Consider the following 13,322-nt stretch of genomic DNA (forward strand, 5'->3'; position numbering starts at 1 on the left):
GGATGTGGTGATGGCATCTGGCCTAGATGCCTTTAAAAGGAGATTGGACAAATTTTCTGGAGGAGGAGTCCATTACGGGTTACAAGCCATGATGTGTATGTGCAACCTCCTGATTTTAGAAGTGAGTTACCTCAGAATGCCAGATGCAAGGGATGCAGGTCTCTTGTTGTGTTGTATGCTCCCTGGAGCATTTGGTGGGCCACTGTGAGATACAGGAAGCTGGACCTGATGGGCCTATGGCCTGATCCAGTGGGGCTCTTCTTATGTTCTTAAGCAGCTACAGCTAAAGAATAACTAACTTTCATCAAGTACAAGAGCTGGGATTATTTTCTTCGGGGATGTATCAACACCATGAGCTTCTTCATATATACATATGGACAGCAGTAGGCTGTAGCTGTGTTTTTTAAAACTTTCTACATTTGAAACTTGCAAAATGTTGCACAATATTAAAGGGCCTGTCAAACCTACTGGACCATGCTTGTCTAATGTGAACTGAGATTGGACCTTACAATAACCCAATACTTGTCTTTATTTTGGCACGGCAGAAGAAGGTCTGGAGCAGTTTCCAAACTGTCTTTCAGGTGCAGGTGTCACCAAGACAGTATTTTATGGCTTGGAAATATGAGTTGAGGTCTGTAATGCTCACCTTAAATATGATGTGAGCTTTGCAACCCCTGCATTCTTCTCCAGCTTAGATTTTAGTACAGGACAGAGAACAATTCAACTCCTTCCCTGCTTCCTGTTTCGAACCCCCCACCCACAAATTGCCCCACAAACCATCTTCCCTCCATCTTCTTGCCTTGCAGTCTCAAGAAAAGAACAAAAGAAGGGGAGGGAGATTTCCGCCTCCTCCGTTTACCTAAATGAGATATCAGTAACCCTCAAGTTTAATTGCATTTCTAAGATGTCCTTGTGGGACATGAGATGATTATCTCCTGCTTACTGGTACCAGAGTGATAGTGGGTAAACTTTGTGATGAGCTGGAATGGTGAAAACCCAGTAGCATAGCTAGGTGGGGCAAAATGGTAAGTACTGTAGGTGCTGCAGTGTGCAGTGTAAGCAACCCCTACTCCTCACCATTGGAGCCATTCTGGGCAGCAAGGGCAATGCACAGGCGCTTGTTGAACTAAACAGCGTGTCCTGCACATTGCTGTTGCTGCCTGGCGAGTGGGAGAGGCTGGTTACACAACATGTTACAGCGCCTGGAGTATTTACCTTTAGCTATGCTACCGAGAAGATCTTTGTGCTCTAATTGATTGGAGCCCTGATCAATGGTGTCATTGCCCCATCTCCCTTGCTGCCTCAGGTGGCCACTAGTGCTTCCTTCATGGGGGTGCCATGAACGTGGGTTCAGATGTTGTGAGTGGGTGGGGAAAGGAGGGGACAATTAGAGGAGGTAGTTAGAGGCTGATGAGTGTGACCGTAGGAGAGGGATCAAAGCCAATCCCTGAAGGAGGGAAGGCAAGTTTGATTCTTTAGATGTGCTCTAATTAAGGATAGCTATTCTTCACTTTTTGGAGGGGAGGATTGTTCACCTTTAATTCAAACAAATTTGATTCAAGATGGGGTCAGGAAGCTAACTCATTGCTACTGTTGGAGAAGCTCATTTGCCATTACTGACCTTCTTGCTGATGAATGCCTAGTAAGCTTCCTTACTGTCTTATTGGACTGATGGATGCGTTCAGTATCATCAGAGCTCCTTGCCAGAGTCACTAGTGGTGTTTAGGCACATATTGTTTTCTAGTGAAATGCATGCCCTTGCAACGTGATTATGACTTACGAGATAAATTGCTGATGAGAAGTGAGCACTGTTCTTACCGTAGGCTGTTTTTCTTAGATGGCCTTGCAAAAGAGAACAAAGTCTTTGGAGATGCTGTTCTGCATCTTTAGAGAGCTCTTAATCAGAACATGATTCTTCTCCCAAATACATATTCAAAGCACCATTTGGGACACAAATGCTATAATGATCCTTGTAACATTTGCATGATGCAGCACTACATTGTGTGGAGAGCAATGTACTCTTGGGCTGTGACACTAGGAGCATGCCAAGGCAGAAGCAGACCTGACAAGACAGGAAGAGAAGTCAGGCTCACAGCCACCTGTTCAATGATCCTGATTAGCTTATTCAGTCCTGCATGCTCTTTTTTCTTCTATTAGTACTTAATCAAGCAAAGAGTTGAAAACCAACACTGACGAGAGCCATCACAGTTTTTGATGAACAAGCCTTGATTACAGGCTTCTGATAGAATGCATCCCCCAAAAAGAGAAGATGACAGCAATAATTTCCATCATATGGGAATGAGATTGTTTGGGAGATGAAAGTCAATGCTGTTGCCTGATCAGTGCTTTTAATTTTTCTTAATGCATGCAAGGTGTGACCTTTTCAGTGCCATGGGGGCAGCTCTGCCTCATAGGGGCTAGGATACGGTCTGCCTTGCAAGGCCCTACAACAAATGAGCATGGTGACACAAAGGACTGCTGCTGGATTATTTATTGGTGCCATCTGTCACCAGAGGCTTCCTCCCCTGCTCCATGCAAGAGTTCATAGGACTCTTCTGTCTCACCAATGCAGGAGATGATCACAGTTCCTCAGTTATCACTGGATCCTCAAATGGAGCGTCAACAAACCTGAAAGGTGGTGAAAGGGCTGGAAGTGTTGGAGCGGAGCTATAAGGAGTTGTCTGGTGCACTTGGCTATGCCTCCTGTGTGTGCCCCCCTAAGTGTTCCTTTCCCAGGCCTAAAGGTTGGGTGCCCTGACTGGGGGCTTCTTTCCCAGTAGGTTTCAGCCCTGCCTAGACAGCCACACTGGATAGGCTGTCTGACCTCTTTTTCCCTCTGATATCCCTTTCCTGTGTCTTTTTTGCCTTCGCCTTCCTTCCCTTGTCCGTGTCTTATTTCTCCTCCTTCAACCAGCATTCCTCCCTCTACTCCTCAGCTTGCACTCCCTCCCCAAACTCTAATTTTCTCCACTCTCTGCTTACCCCTCCTGCTTCTCCAACCTCCTCCTTTGATGCTGCCACTGTCTCCCCTGATTACTTCTCCTCCTCCCAACTTCTGTCAGATCTGCCCTTATTGACTGGGGCCCTGATCAATGGCGTCATTGCCCCATCTCCCTTGCTGCCTCAGGTGGCCACTAGTGCTTCCTTCATGGGGGTGTCATCATGGGGCGGCAGATGCCACACAGGGATATGTGTGTGCACGTGTGTATGTGGTGCTGGGTGCCTTCCAGGAGAGCATAACCCAGGCTAGTGACATACTTTCTGCTACCAGGACTGATGGGAAGAGGCCTCAGATCTGGAAGGAAGAAAGGCCACAGTGAGATCACACCCACCACTCCATCAGGCAGGCTTGGATGGGGCCCTGCCTACTCCTTGGAAAATTCCACAGGAGGCTGCACTTTGCTTGCACAGCACATTTGAGCCTGGGAACAAAAACTACTTCTTAGGAGCTTCCTGACATGAACCTAGAAGTCGTTAGCAATACATAGGAAGAATCCTAGCTCTCCTCACAAACTCCATGGTCAGACTTGGTGAAGGAGCTATGCTAATGGAGTAACTGGACTCCTGAGCTAGCTACTTCACACTCAGCCAGGTACAAGAGGCACCCATTTAAGGCTGGAGATAAGCCATCAAAGGCTGTCAAATCATAACAAAAGGTTCCTTGGTGAGTCTGACCTGCAAAAGATTCCTTAGGAAAACATGGGAGCAAAAGACATAAAAAGCTGGATCACCAGTCCTTTGTGTCTGGTCTGCCTGCATTACTGCTGCTGCATTTGCTCATTTGACCTGTTGGTACTGCTTTAAGCTATCACCATTCCATCCAAGAACCATTATGCCAGACTGGCATCCAGAATTAGTAGCCTCCTCTGTCCCTCTTCTTCCCAACCTTTTTCTAGCTTCTCTCTTTGTGGGCAATAGAAGCTGCTGTTCCAATATGGGGGGGGGGCATTAGAGGAGGGGCATCAGAGCCCTCTTTCTGCCTTTTACACCACTTTGAAAAAGGAGAATCACTCAATCCTGGTACTTTTGCTTCTGTGTACAGAAACCTGGTACATGGCTTCTGTCCTGCAACACATCATCTCCCTTCCAACAGAAAAAGACTGGCAATTCAGTGCAGCCTGTCACCAACCCACGAACTCCTCTTTGTCTTTCCTTGTTTGTCTCATGTGCAGTCAAATTGATGACATGCTTAGTTTGCCTGTCTCTTTCTTTCTTTGAGTTAGTGCTTGTGGGGTGTGTATGAGTGTTTATTTTGGTCTAATTATTTTATTTTGATTTCTTCTTCCCTATTATTCTTCAATTATCTCCACAATACATGTGTGTTTGTTGTTGCACCTTTCACTCTCTCCTCCCTCTTCACTCCCTGTGGAGTCATTGAGGTGTGCTGTTGGCCACTGCACAGGATCCCCACACACAAAATAGTCTCTCCCCCCCCCACGTAGGGATGTTAATACACATTTAAAAGCACCTCCGATAGCAATGTCTTAAACTAATCTGAGCTTACAAAGAGCAATGTGAAATAAAGATGTTCCACATGTGTGCTTTGTATAGGTGCATAGCGCACTAATGTAAGAAATACGGAACAATCAGAAACAAAAGGGTCCTTAAGAGCCACTGACATACTCTTATGTATCCTATATTTAGCATACAAGAGGAAATAGGGAATGTGCAGTCTTCTTTCAGTATGTGTTTTTTTGTAAGTGTACATACACAACTGCATGCATTTAAATGTTATTTTCATATGAATGCAGTCTTCATTTTTTCTAATGATACACAAGCAGTAAAATTCTCTATCCTCGAAAGCACAAATTAGGTTACAGAATTTCCAGTTTTATATACAATGAAATGCAGAGAAACAAGATTCCCATTGGGAACCATCAAGTGTTAACCTATCCTCTAGTACTAGGGTAGCCAAACCATGGCTAGTGAGCCACATGGGTGGCCAAACCATGGCTTGCAAGCTCTTCAACATTATAATCTTTGGCTCTCGGAAGTACATTGGCTGAACTACTTTTGAATAATAATAATAATAATAATAATAATAATAATAATAATAATAATAATAAACAACTTTATTTATATCCCGCCCTTCTCCCTAAAAGGGACCCAGGGCAGCATCAAATATCTTACAACATGTTAAAAACAGATTAAAAACATAATTTAACCAACAGATAAAAAACATATTAAAAACACATTAACAGATACCATAAAAACAGCAGTCAGATAAAAAGAGCATAAAGCAGCAGATCATAGAGGAATCAGGCCTGTAAAAAATACTAAAAGATGTTTAAAAGGCCATGAACTCAGAAGGCTTGTTTAAACAGAAGGGTCTTCAGGCCTCGCAGAAAAGTCTCAAGAGAGGGAGCCATTCTCAAGCCAAGGGGAAGGGAGTTCCAAAACATTGGTGCCACTACTGAGAAGGCCCTATTTCTTGCCGCCGCCCCACGTACCTCCTTAGGTGGCGGCACTTGTAAAAAGGCCTTCTCTGATGACCTAAGGGGATGAGCCGGATTGTGCGGAAGTAGGCGGTCTCTAAGATACCCTGGCCCAGAGCAGTATAGGGCTTTAAAGGTCAAAACCAGCACCCTGAATTGGGCCCAGAAACGAATGGGCAGCCAATGTAGCCCCCAGAGAAGGGAGAAGAAATATCATAAAAATTATGATATTTTTACATCATAATTAATATAAAAGGTAAATAAGAAATTTTTAAGCTTTATAATTATTTACTGGGTAGAAACGTAGAGGCCCGTGGATTAAAACGTAACTGTAATGTTCAGTGTGAGTAAATATATTTAAGAATTTAAATGCTTCAGTAGTGTGGCTCTCAAACATCTCTCCGGCAGCTCTTAAACATCTTAAATTTATAGTTTGTGGCTCTTACATTAAGCAAGTTTGACCGCCCCTACTCTAGTACTTCACCTTAACCTCAAGTGCACTTTCTACTATTGTCATCTATTCCATCTTACCCCTACTTGCCTTTTTCCCCTCTCAGGGGCGCTCCATTACTAAGACTATAAAAGGCAGTTAGTTCTGATGGCTCAGGTTCAGAGGCAGCATGCTCTCTGTTGCTGGAAAACAATGAAATGAGAGGGCTATTGCCTTCCTGTTTGGCTTATGAATTTCCCAGATGGCTATGATTGGCCACTGTGGGAAATAGAATGCTGGGCTACATGGGCCTTCGATCTGGTTCAGCCGGGCTCCTCCTTGCCCTAATCTCCCACCATCAAACGCCAGGAAGAGGCTTCTGTTCACGTAACTAATTATGCATTTTATTTATTTAATCACAAAGGAAGGAAACGAAATCTGGTGCTATATGTAATGTACAGTCAGATGCTAAGAATTTTTGATCAGTTTGAAATGAGATTATTCCAGTGCAGGACTTCTGCCATCATAACTGTTGTTGCGACTACATTCATGCTAATTCAGTATAAAAATGCATTGTTCCTATATATTTGGTCCCTCCTAATATTTTGAAGTAAAGGCATAATCATCATATTATCCTTTATTGCAGTTATGAATGTCAATACTGTGTTTTATATGAGCACTTACTTGGGAGTACACCCAACTGGAGTTTGTAGTATTTACTCCCAAATAAATGTATGTAGGATTGGATGGGTAATACTGCCATGGCCAAATGTGATGGAAATTACTTATATCTCCTCAGCCACCAGTCCAGGCTTCCCCAGAACTTCTAAAAAACCTGGGCAGAGCCCTTTAACCTTTCAGTAAAACTGATCAACTAGGAGGGTTATCACCCAATCATCCAAACGAGAAAAGGTAAATAAAAGTTTAATACTACAGAAAGGTAACAGAGGGAATAAAACTCCAACCTCCCAATCATTACAACTAAATTGGCAGAGCAAACTTACTTTTGCAAAGTAAAACACAATTGTCCAAATAAACCTCAAATGGCTATACAATTCCTCAGCTTTAAACAATCAATATAGTATTACTACACAAGACCTAAAAGTGACTGGTAAAAGATAATCTTATGCCACAATTAAAATCCTATACTTCTGTAACTGGTAAGTTCCTTCATCTTCTAACCCACCACTCTTTCTGAATCCTCACACCCACTATCCAGAATAGCAGAAGGAAAATGCTACATTCCTAAGTATTTATCTTCCAGCTGGAACCCACTCCACTTCCTAATTGGATAATGCTGATTTCCTCAGTGGCGTACCTGGGGGTCCCAGTGCCAGGGGCAACCCCCTGTTTTCCGCCCCCCACACCCCCCTTTTCCGCCCCCCTGCCCCTGACCTGGAAGTAATTGCGGTGACGTCATCGTCACCGCAGTTACTTCCGCGCAGTTGCCTCCTCCGTTCCCCCTTTTTTTCGAAGGGGGAACGGAGGAGGCAGCCGAGGCCCTGACAGAGCATTCCATGCCATTTGTAAGTGGCACAGAGGTCTGCACTGGACTGGTTTGGAGCCACTGGAAGCAGCCCCAGACCACTGCAGTGGAGACCTCTGCACCGCTTACAAGCAGAGCGGAAGGCTCCGTCGGGCCTGGGAAGTGGGACACCCTCAGAGGCAGAGGAGGGGTGCCAAGGACCGCTGTGGAGAGGCAGCAAGAAGCTGCCTCTCCATCAGCGCTCCAGCACCGGACTGGGCTGCCCCCTCTCCCCTCCTCCTCTATAAGAGAGGAAAGGGGTCCCCTAGAGAGGCAGCGTATTGGGAGATGCGACTCCCGGTGCACTGATGCTCTAGGGTACCCATTCCCTCTCCTCCAGAGGAGGGGAGAGGGTGCCTTAGAAAGGCAGCATGATGGGAGTTACGATGCTGCCACTCTAGGATGCCCTCTCCCCTCCTCCGGAAGATAGGAGACGGCACCCTAGAGTATCAGCATCTCCCGACACGCTGCCTTTCTAAGTTGCCTCTTTCCTCTCCTCCTATAAAGGAGGGTTGACCCAGTTCAGCACTGAGGTGCTGCTTCTTGCTGCCTCTGCACAGTGCTGCTGTGCACCCCTCCATCAGGGGGAGGCTTTTTTCCTTAATGGGACAGAAGCTGGAAGAGCTGCCAGCTTCTCTACCTTTAAGGAAAAAAGACAAATGGGCAGCAGGGGGGAGCGAGGCTTGAGGAGGCGCCCCCGGAGGGTCGGTGCCTGGGGATTTTGCCCCGTTTGCCCCTCCAGGTATGCCAGTGGATTTCCTACCTTCTCTTCTTCATTTAAAGTAAGCCCTCCTTTTTTACTCTCTTACAAGAGGAACATACAAAGGGGAACACACACAAATCCTGTCTCTTCTAGCTTACCTTGCATGCAATTTGCTTTTGGTGTCTTATTTTAGATGGCTAGTCCTAGGGGTTTAAAGCAATTTGTAAAACTAATCACAGGTAGGGCTGTAACAATTCAACTTCATTGTACAAGCTGAAAATGGGTGGTTTGTTTTAAAGACAGCGATATCAATACATTTATTTTCCATTGGCCTTTATTTATGACCCACAAAGGCCATCTGGGATTTGAGGCATATTAGGCCCACCAAAGTAATGTTTGCAATCCAATCAGCTAAACCCCATGAACAGTACCAGAAATTAGTTTTCTTTCACTGCCTTTTTCTTCTGCGCCAGCTTAAGAGCATTAAACCAGACCACATTGCATCAACTAATAATGAAAGCTAGCTATTGGGCATTTTTTCAACTTGCGAGAGAATTTGGTTTGAAATTTGAAAAAGCTTTCTATAGCAGCAATATTTTTGAGTCTTTCTGAAAAAAATAGGAACATATTATTTCTCACTACTTTCTCATATGCAAAATTAATGACTCTGTACATAAAACATGTCTGTTTATAAACATAAACAGAAATGTTGAAGAGCTGAATTTCTTTACTACTAGGTTACAATTTGTTTGTTTCTTCCTAGTAGTTTTGTGAATGCTGTGAAATGTCATAAATGCCAAACAGAGGGAAATACATACACCCAGTAATGCTGTCATGTTATGTTCAGTCATGCAGCTGTTTCCCAACCCTTTGATGATTTTGTAGTTGCATCTGAAAAGCAGATTCTCAGAGAGGCTTGTGGGGGGATCTGTTTAGGGAACCCATTAGTTTTTATTGTTTCATCACCATTTGTATGTTAGTCATGTACTTCAGTCTTTCAAATAATAACTGGACAGATGAGGAGGCAAGGGCTAGCAGCTGTACGACACCGCAGGGCATTTTACTGCTCTCTTAGGGCAGCAGTATGAAAAGGTAAGGGCTTTTTGCAAGGGTCACAACCACTGGGTGGATTTTCTAGGACCAGGGGCTGAGAAGAGAACTTGTAGAAGTGGGCAGCTGTCTAGCTGTAGGGACAAGAAGTGATCCTCTCGGCAAATACCCCATACTTACCATTGCTCATGCTTTAATGAAGGGCAGCAGTGAAAAAAAAGACACGAGTGGTTCATGGAATGACTGTATCCCTTAATTCTCTTTCCTACTCAAGTAGAACTGGAAATGTGTTTTGCTTTCTTGGTGGCCAGGGTGGGTGTAGCCCATAATGGAAGAAATATTTGACCTGATTGTACCGTTTGATCTGCCTTGACCTATATCCTTCAGGTTCCAGATTCAAAGCCAGCTGTGGGGTTAAGCTCTGACAACATCACAGTGGCGTGTAATTAGCTCCAGACATATTTTTGTAGCTACAAAGTTATCTGTTAGGAATAGCAACATTTGAGAGTTAATATTTCATTAAACAAGTTGTTGTTCATCCTCCCATTCACATTAATTCACAGTCCCTGCATTTGTCATGCGGGTAGATATTTAATTATCAGGCCTTGGTGACAATTAAATCCTTTACAGTTGATTAATAGTACTCATAATTATTATAATTGTTGAATAAAGAAGGAAAACTTGAAAATGCTTATGTTATAAAAAAAAAATATAGCCTCATAGCTATTATCACTTCAGAATTCTTCTTGAACTGTATGAAGATTAGTACGTGAATGTAGTAGCTCTCTGTCTCTGTGAATATTTAATAACGTTTCGTTCGGATTAACAAGGAAAAATGCCTTACTGAATGTTCCTCTTTCATATATCTGGCACTGTAATTTGATATTCTGTTTATACATGTGTAACTGTGCTGGAGAAGCTGAACACGCAATCTCTTCTATCGTGCATTTGAAAGTGTTCTCACATCAGCACACACGCTGGAGCTTCTCCTAACACGTTGTCAAAGGCACTGTGTAGCTTCTAAAGCCAACTGCAGTCCACATGGTACGTTGCCTTTGCACCCCTCAAATATAGCATGGGGCAAGCAGTTCTGGGTTTAAAATGGAGCACAGTTTTATTGAACATATCGTACACAAGACTTGCAGAGTTTCTAACTATCATGTCACTCAACCGCCAGTCACTCAGCCCCCTCTCTTTGGTGCAGGTTTCCTTTCCTGCAGGAAGAGGGAGACAGTTGCTGAGGCCTGTTCCCATCCCTGGCTCTCAGATTATTATGATCTGAGTTTATGAGCGCCAATCCCACAAGGCAAGCGGGGAAGATTTGGATGCTACTGTACGGTCCAAGCTGAGAAGCATTTGAGGTTGACTTTACCATCCATGGGTAGAGGTGGGCTTTTTCAGTTTTATTTTTTTCGCAGATTTTGCGGGGTTTTTTTTACAAAAAGGAGAAGTCCAAAAAGCTGTGTTGTGTGTTTTTATTCCAAGGGCGATTTTTATAAATTATAATTGTTGTTGGCATCCTTCAGTCTCAGAAGACTATGGTGTCACACTCTGAATGGTGGTTCTGGAACAGAGTGTCCTCTCCAGTGCGCGAAGCCTGGGTAATGTAGGTATTGAGGATAGGCTGTTAAGTAGGTATGGAGGATAGGCTGGGTAAAGTAGATATGGAGGATAGGCTGTCAAATTATAATTATAAATTCACAATCACACAATCACAGTCGACCTTTATTAGGCATAAAACTTAACAGTTGCCTGAGAGGCTTACACGAGAAGTTGCATTCAGGCAAGTCATCAAAACAGAAATAGGTGTAGATTAAATAGGATTTCCCTCCATTTTACATTTGGTTAAAATCTCATATAAAAAATCCGCCATTGGTTTTACCATTTTTCCATTTGTAAGTAATGTCTGTAGTTTCAAATCATCATGACAGTAGGAACGATTGGCAAAAAACAGGTCCAAATGCATAGATCTGGACTTCTTGTAAAGCAGGCAATGGAGCAATGGTCAGAGATTCCCTGTATCCCAGCTCACAGGGACATGTCAATCGCTGTTGCGTGGTTTTATTAAATTTCAGATCCAGTTCCCAAGAAGGGAACACATTACATCTGGCGAGCATGAAAACACGACAAAGTAAAGGATTATCTAAAATATATAAAAATCTAGAACACTGGCCAGGAGAGGGGAAAATCTGAAAAAAAACAAAGGTGAGTGGGTTTTGTCTGCCTCAGAAAGGAGTCCCTAGTATTCAATAACTCTCAATCTAGAAATAATGATCTTTCTAGCCCGCATCAAAGAATCATTACCCACCAGGTCCACCGGTATACCAATCGATTGTAGCTTACTAAAAAGGTGAATATAGCCCAAGTAAGTCCAAGAATCAGAAAGCAAGTCCTGAATCAGTGAGTTATTCCCCCTGTTAAAACATACTTAACCAAAAACTAATGAATCTGCACCAGGCTATACATTCAAGTCTTTGTAGTCCTGCTTCTAAGCAAAGCACGGTGTAAGGGACACAACGGGGTAAACCAAAAATCTTATAAAGAAAAATTGAGAGTACTCTTTCCATTTCCTTATTAAAAGCGGCAATCTAGATTGGTATCCCATAAAATAATTGGGCCACGACTTTGGCTTTGAAGATACGCAGGGCTGCAGGAATATAGGAATTTCCCCTTGTGTAGAAAAAATGTAAGATACCCTGTAGGGATAATCTAGCAGATTTGAGAGCGACTATGTGCTGCGGAACCCAGGATAAACTATGATGGAAGGTCAAGCCCAAATATTTAAAGGTTTTGACCTGTTGAATAGCCTTGCCATTGAAGACCCAAGAGCGCTGTTTCCATTGTTTTTCAAAGACTAAAATTTTAGATTTTGAGTAGTTTAGCTGTAGAGCATTGTCTGAGAAATATTGGATACACCTAGAGATCAAACGCCTTAGCCCAACTCTCGTACGTGAGAGTAATGCCATATCATCAGCATAAAGTAAAAGGAAAATGGGGCGATTGAATCTTGGACAGTGGGTGTCTGTCTCTGACAAGAAAGGGGCAAGGTCATTAATGAATAGATTAAATAAAGAGGGGGCAAGGACAAAGCCTTGCTTAACCCCCTTGTTAGCTGGAAAGGGATCTATTCCACCCTCAGATTTCACCCTGACCTGGCATGAAGTGTTTGAATAAAGCTTCCTGATTGAGAAGAGTAACCAGGGGTTGATGTTTAATTTATCAAGTTTGGACCACAACAGGTCTCTTTTAATAGAATCGAAAGCCGCCTTTAGATCTAAGAAGGCTACGTACAATTTGGAATGTACTTTGTCCAGATTTTTTTTGGCTAAGTGGGCTAGGACTAAACAATGGTCTAACCCAAATTTGCCGGCTTGAAAGCCTGCTTGCTCGTCCACAAGGATGTCATTATCTGTCATCCAAGAGGTCAACCTGTTCAATAAAAGAGAGCCATATAGTTTCCCGGGTAGGGAAAGGAGGCTTATAGGGCGAAAATCTAAGTGTAAATTCCTATCCCCTTTTTTGAAAATTGGCACAATCAATGACTGTGTCCATTTTGATGGCATTAGGCACGTTTTATCAATCCAGTTGAATAGTTTGACTAAATGACATTCCCACCACTGAGGCGCTGCCCTGATCAAATCCGATGGAATATAATCAGGCCCAGCAGCTTTACCACTCTCTCGTTGGCCAATAAAGGCCAACACTTCCTCTTTAGAGACTGGGGGCCATGGGGGCCCACCATCTGGGATGGTTAAATCAGGTTCAGCTAGTCTAATAGATGGGTCAAAAAACAGGGACCTGTAATGTTCTACCCAAGTGGGAGCCTCTATAGTGGGTCCCACATACCCTGGCCAAGAGTGGCCTGATATGATTTCCCAGAATACTTTAGAATTATTAGAAAGGACCGCTCTCTGCAGGCGGCGCCAGTCAGTTTGCATTGCGTTATGCGAGCAAGCTTTAATTTCATTGGCTAATCGTTGTTTAATGGAAAAATAAGCTGAGGGCAATTTGGCAATGCCCTTGCTTCTATATTCACAATATATTTCCCAGAGTTGCATTTTGAGCTTTCCACACAAATCACTAAAAGACCGGGAATGATTATTTACCTTAGCTCCTAGAGAGGATGGGCAATTTTGTCCAAAAGGAAGCAGCAATGAGTTTACGAGGTCCTCAAACTCA

The 13,322-nt window shown here is 43.4% G+C and overlaps 1 protein-coding gene across 2 annotated transcripts in view; it reads left to right on the forward strand.

The window, feature by feature from the left end:
- The window catches only part of GPC6 (glypican 6), an 853,410-nt gene that overhangs the window by 41,210 nt on the left and 798,878 nt on the right, over nt 1-13,322 (forward strand). The window lies entirely within an intron of this gene.

The sequence above is a fragment of the Tiliqua scincoides genome, chromosome 3 (assembly GCF_035046505.1).
Source record: "Tiliqua scincoides isolate rTilSci1 chromosome 3, rTilSci1.hap2, whole genome shotgun sequence".
NCBI lineage: Eukaryota > Metazoa > Chordata > Lepidosauria > Squamata > Scincidae > Tiliqua > Tiliqua scincoides.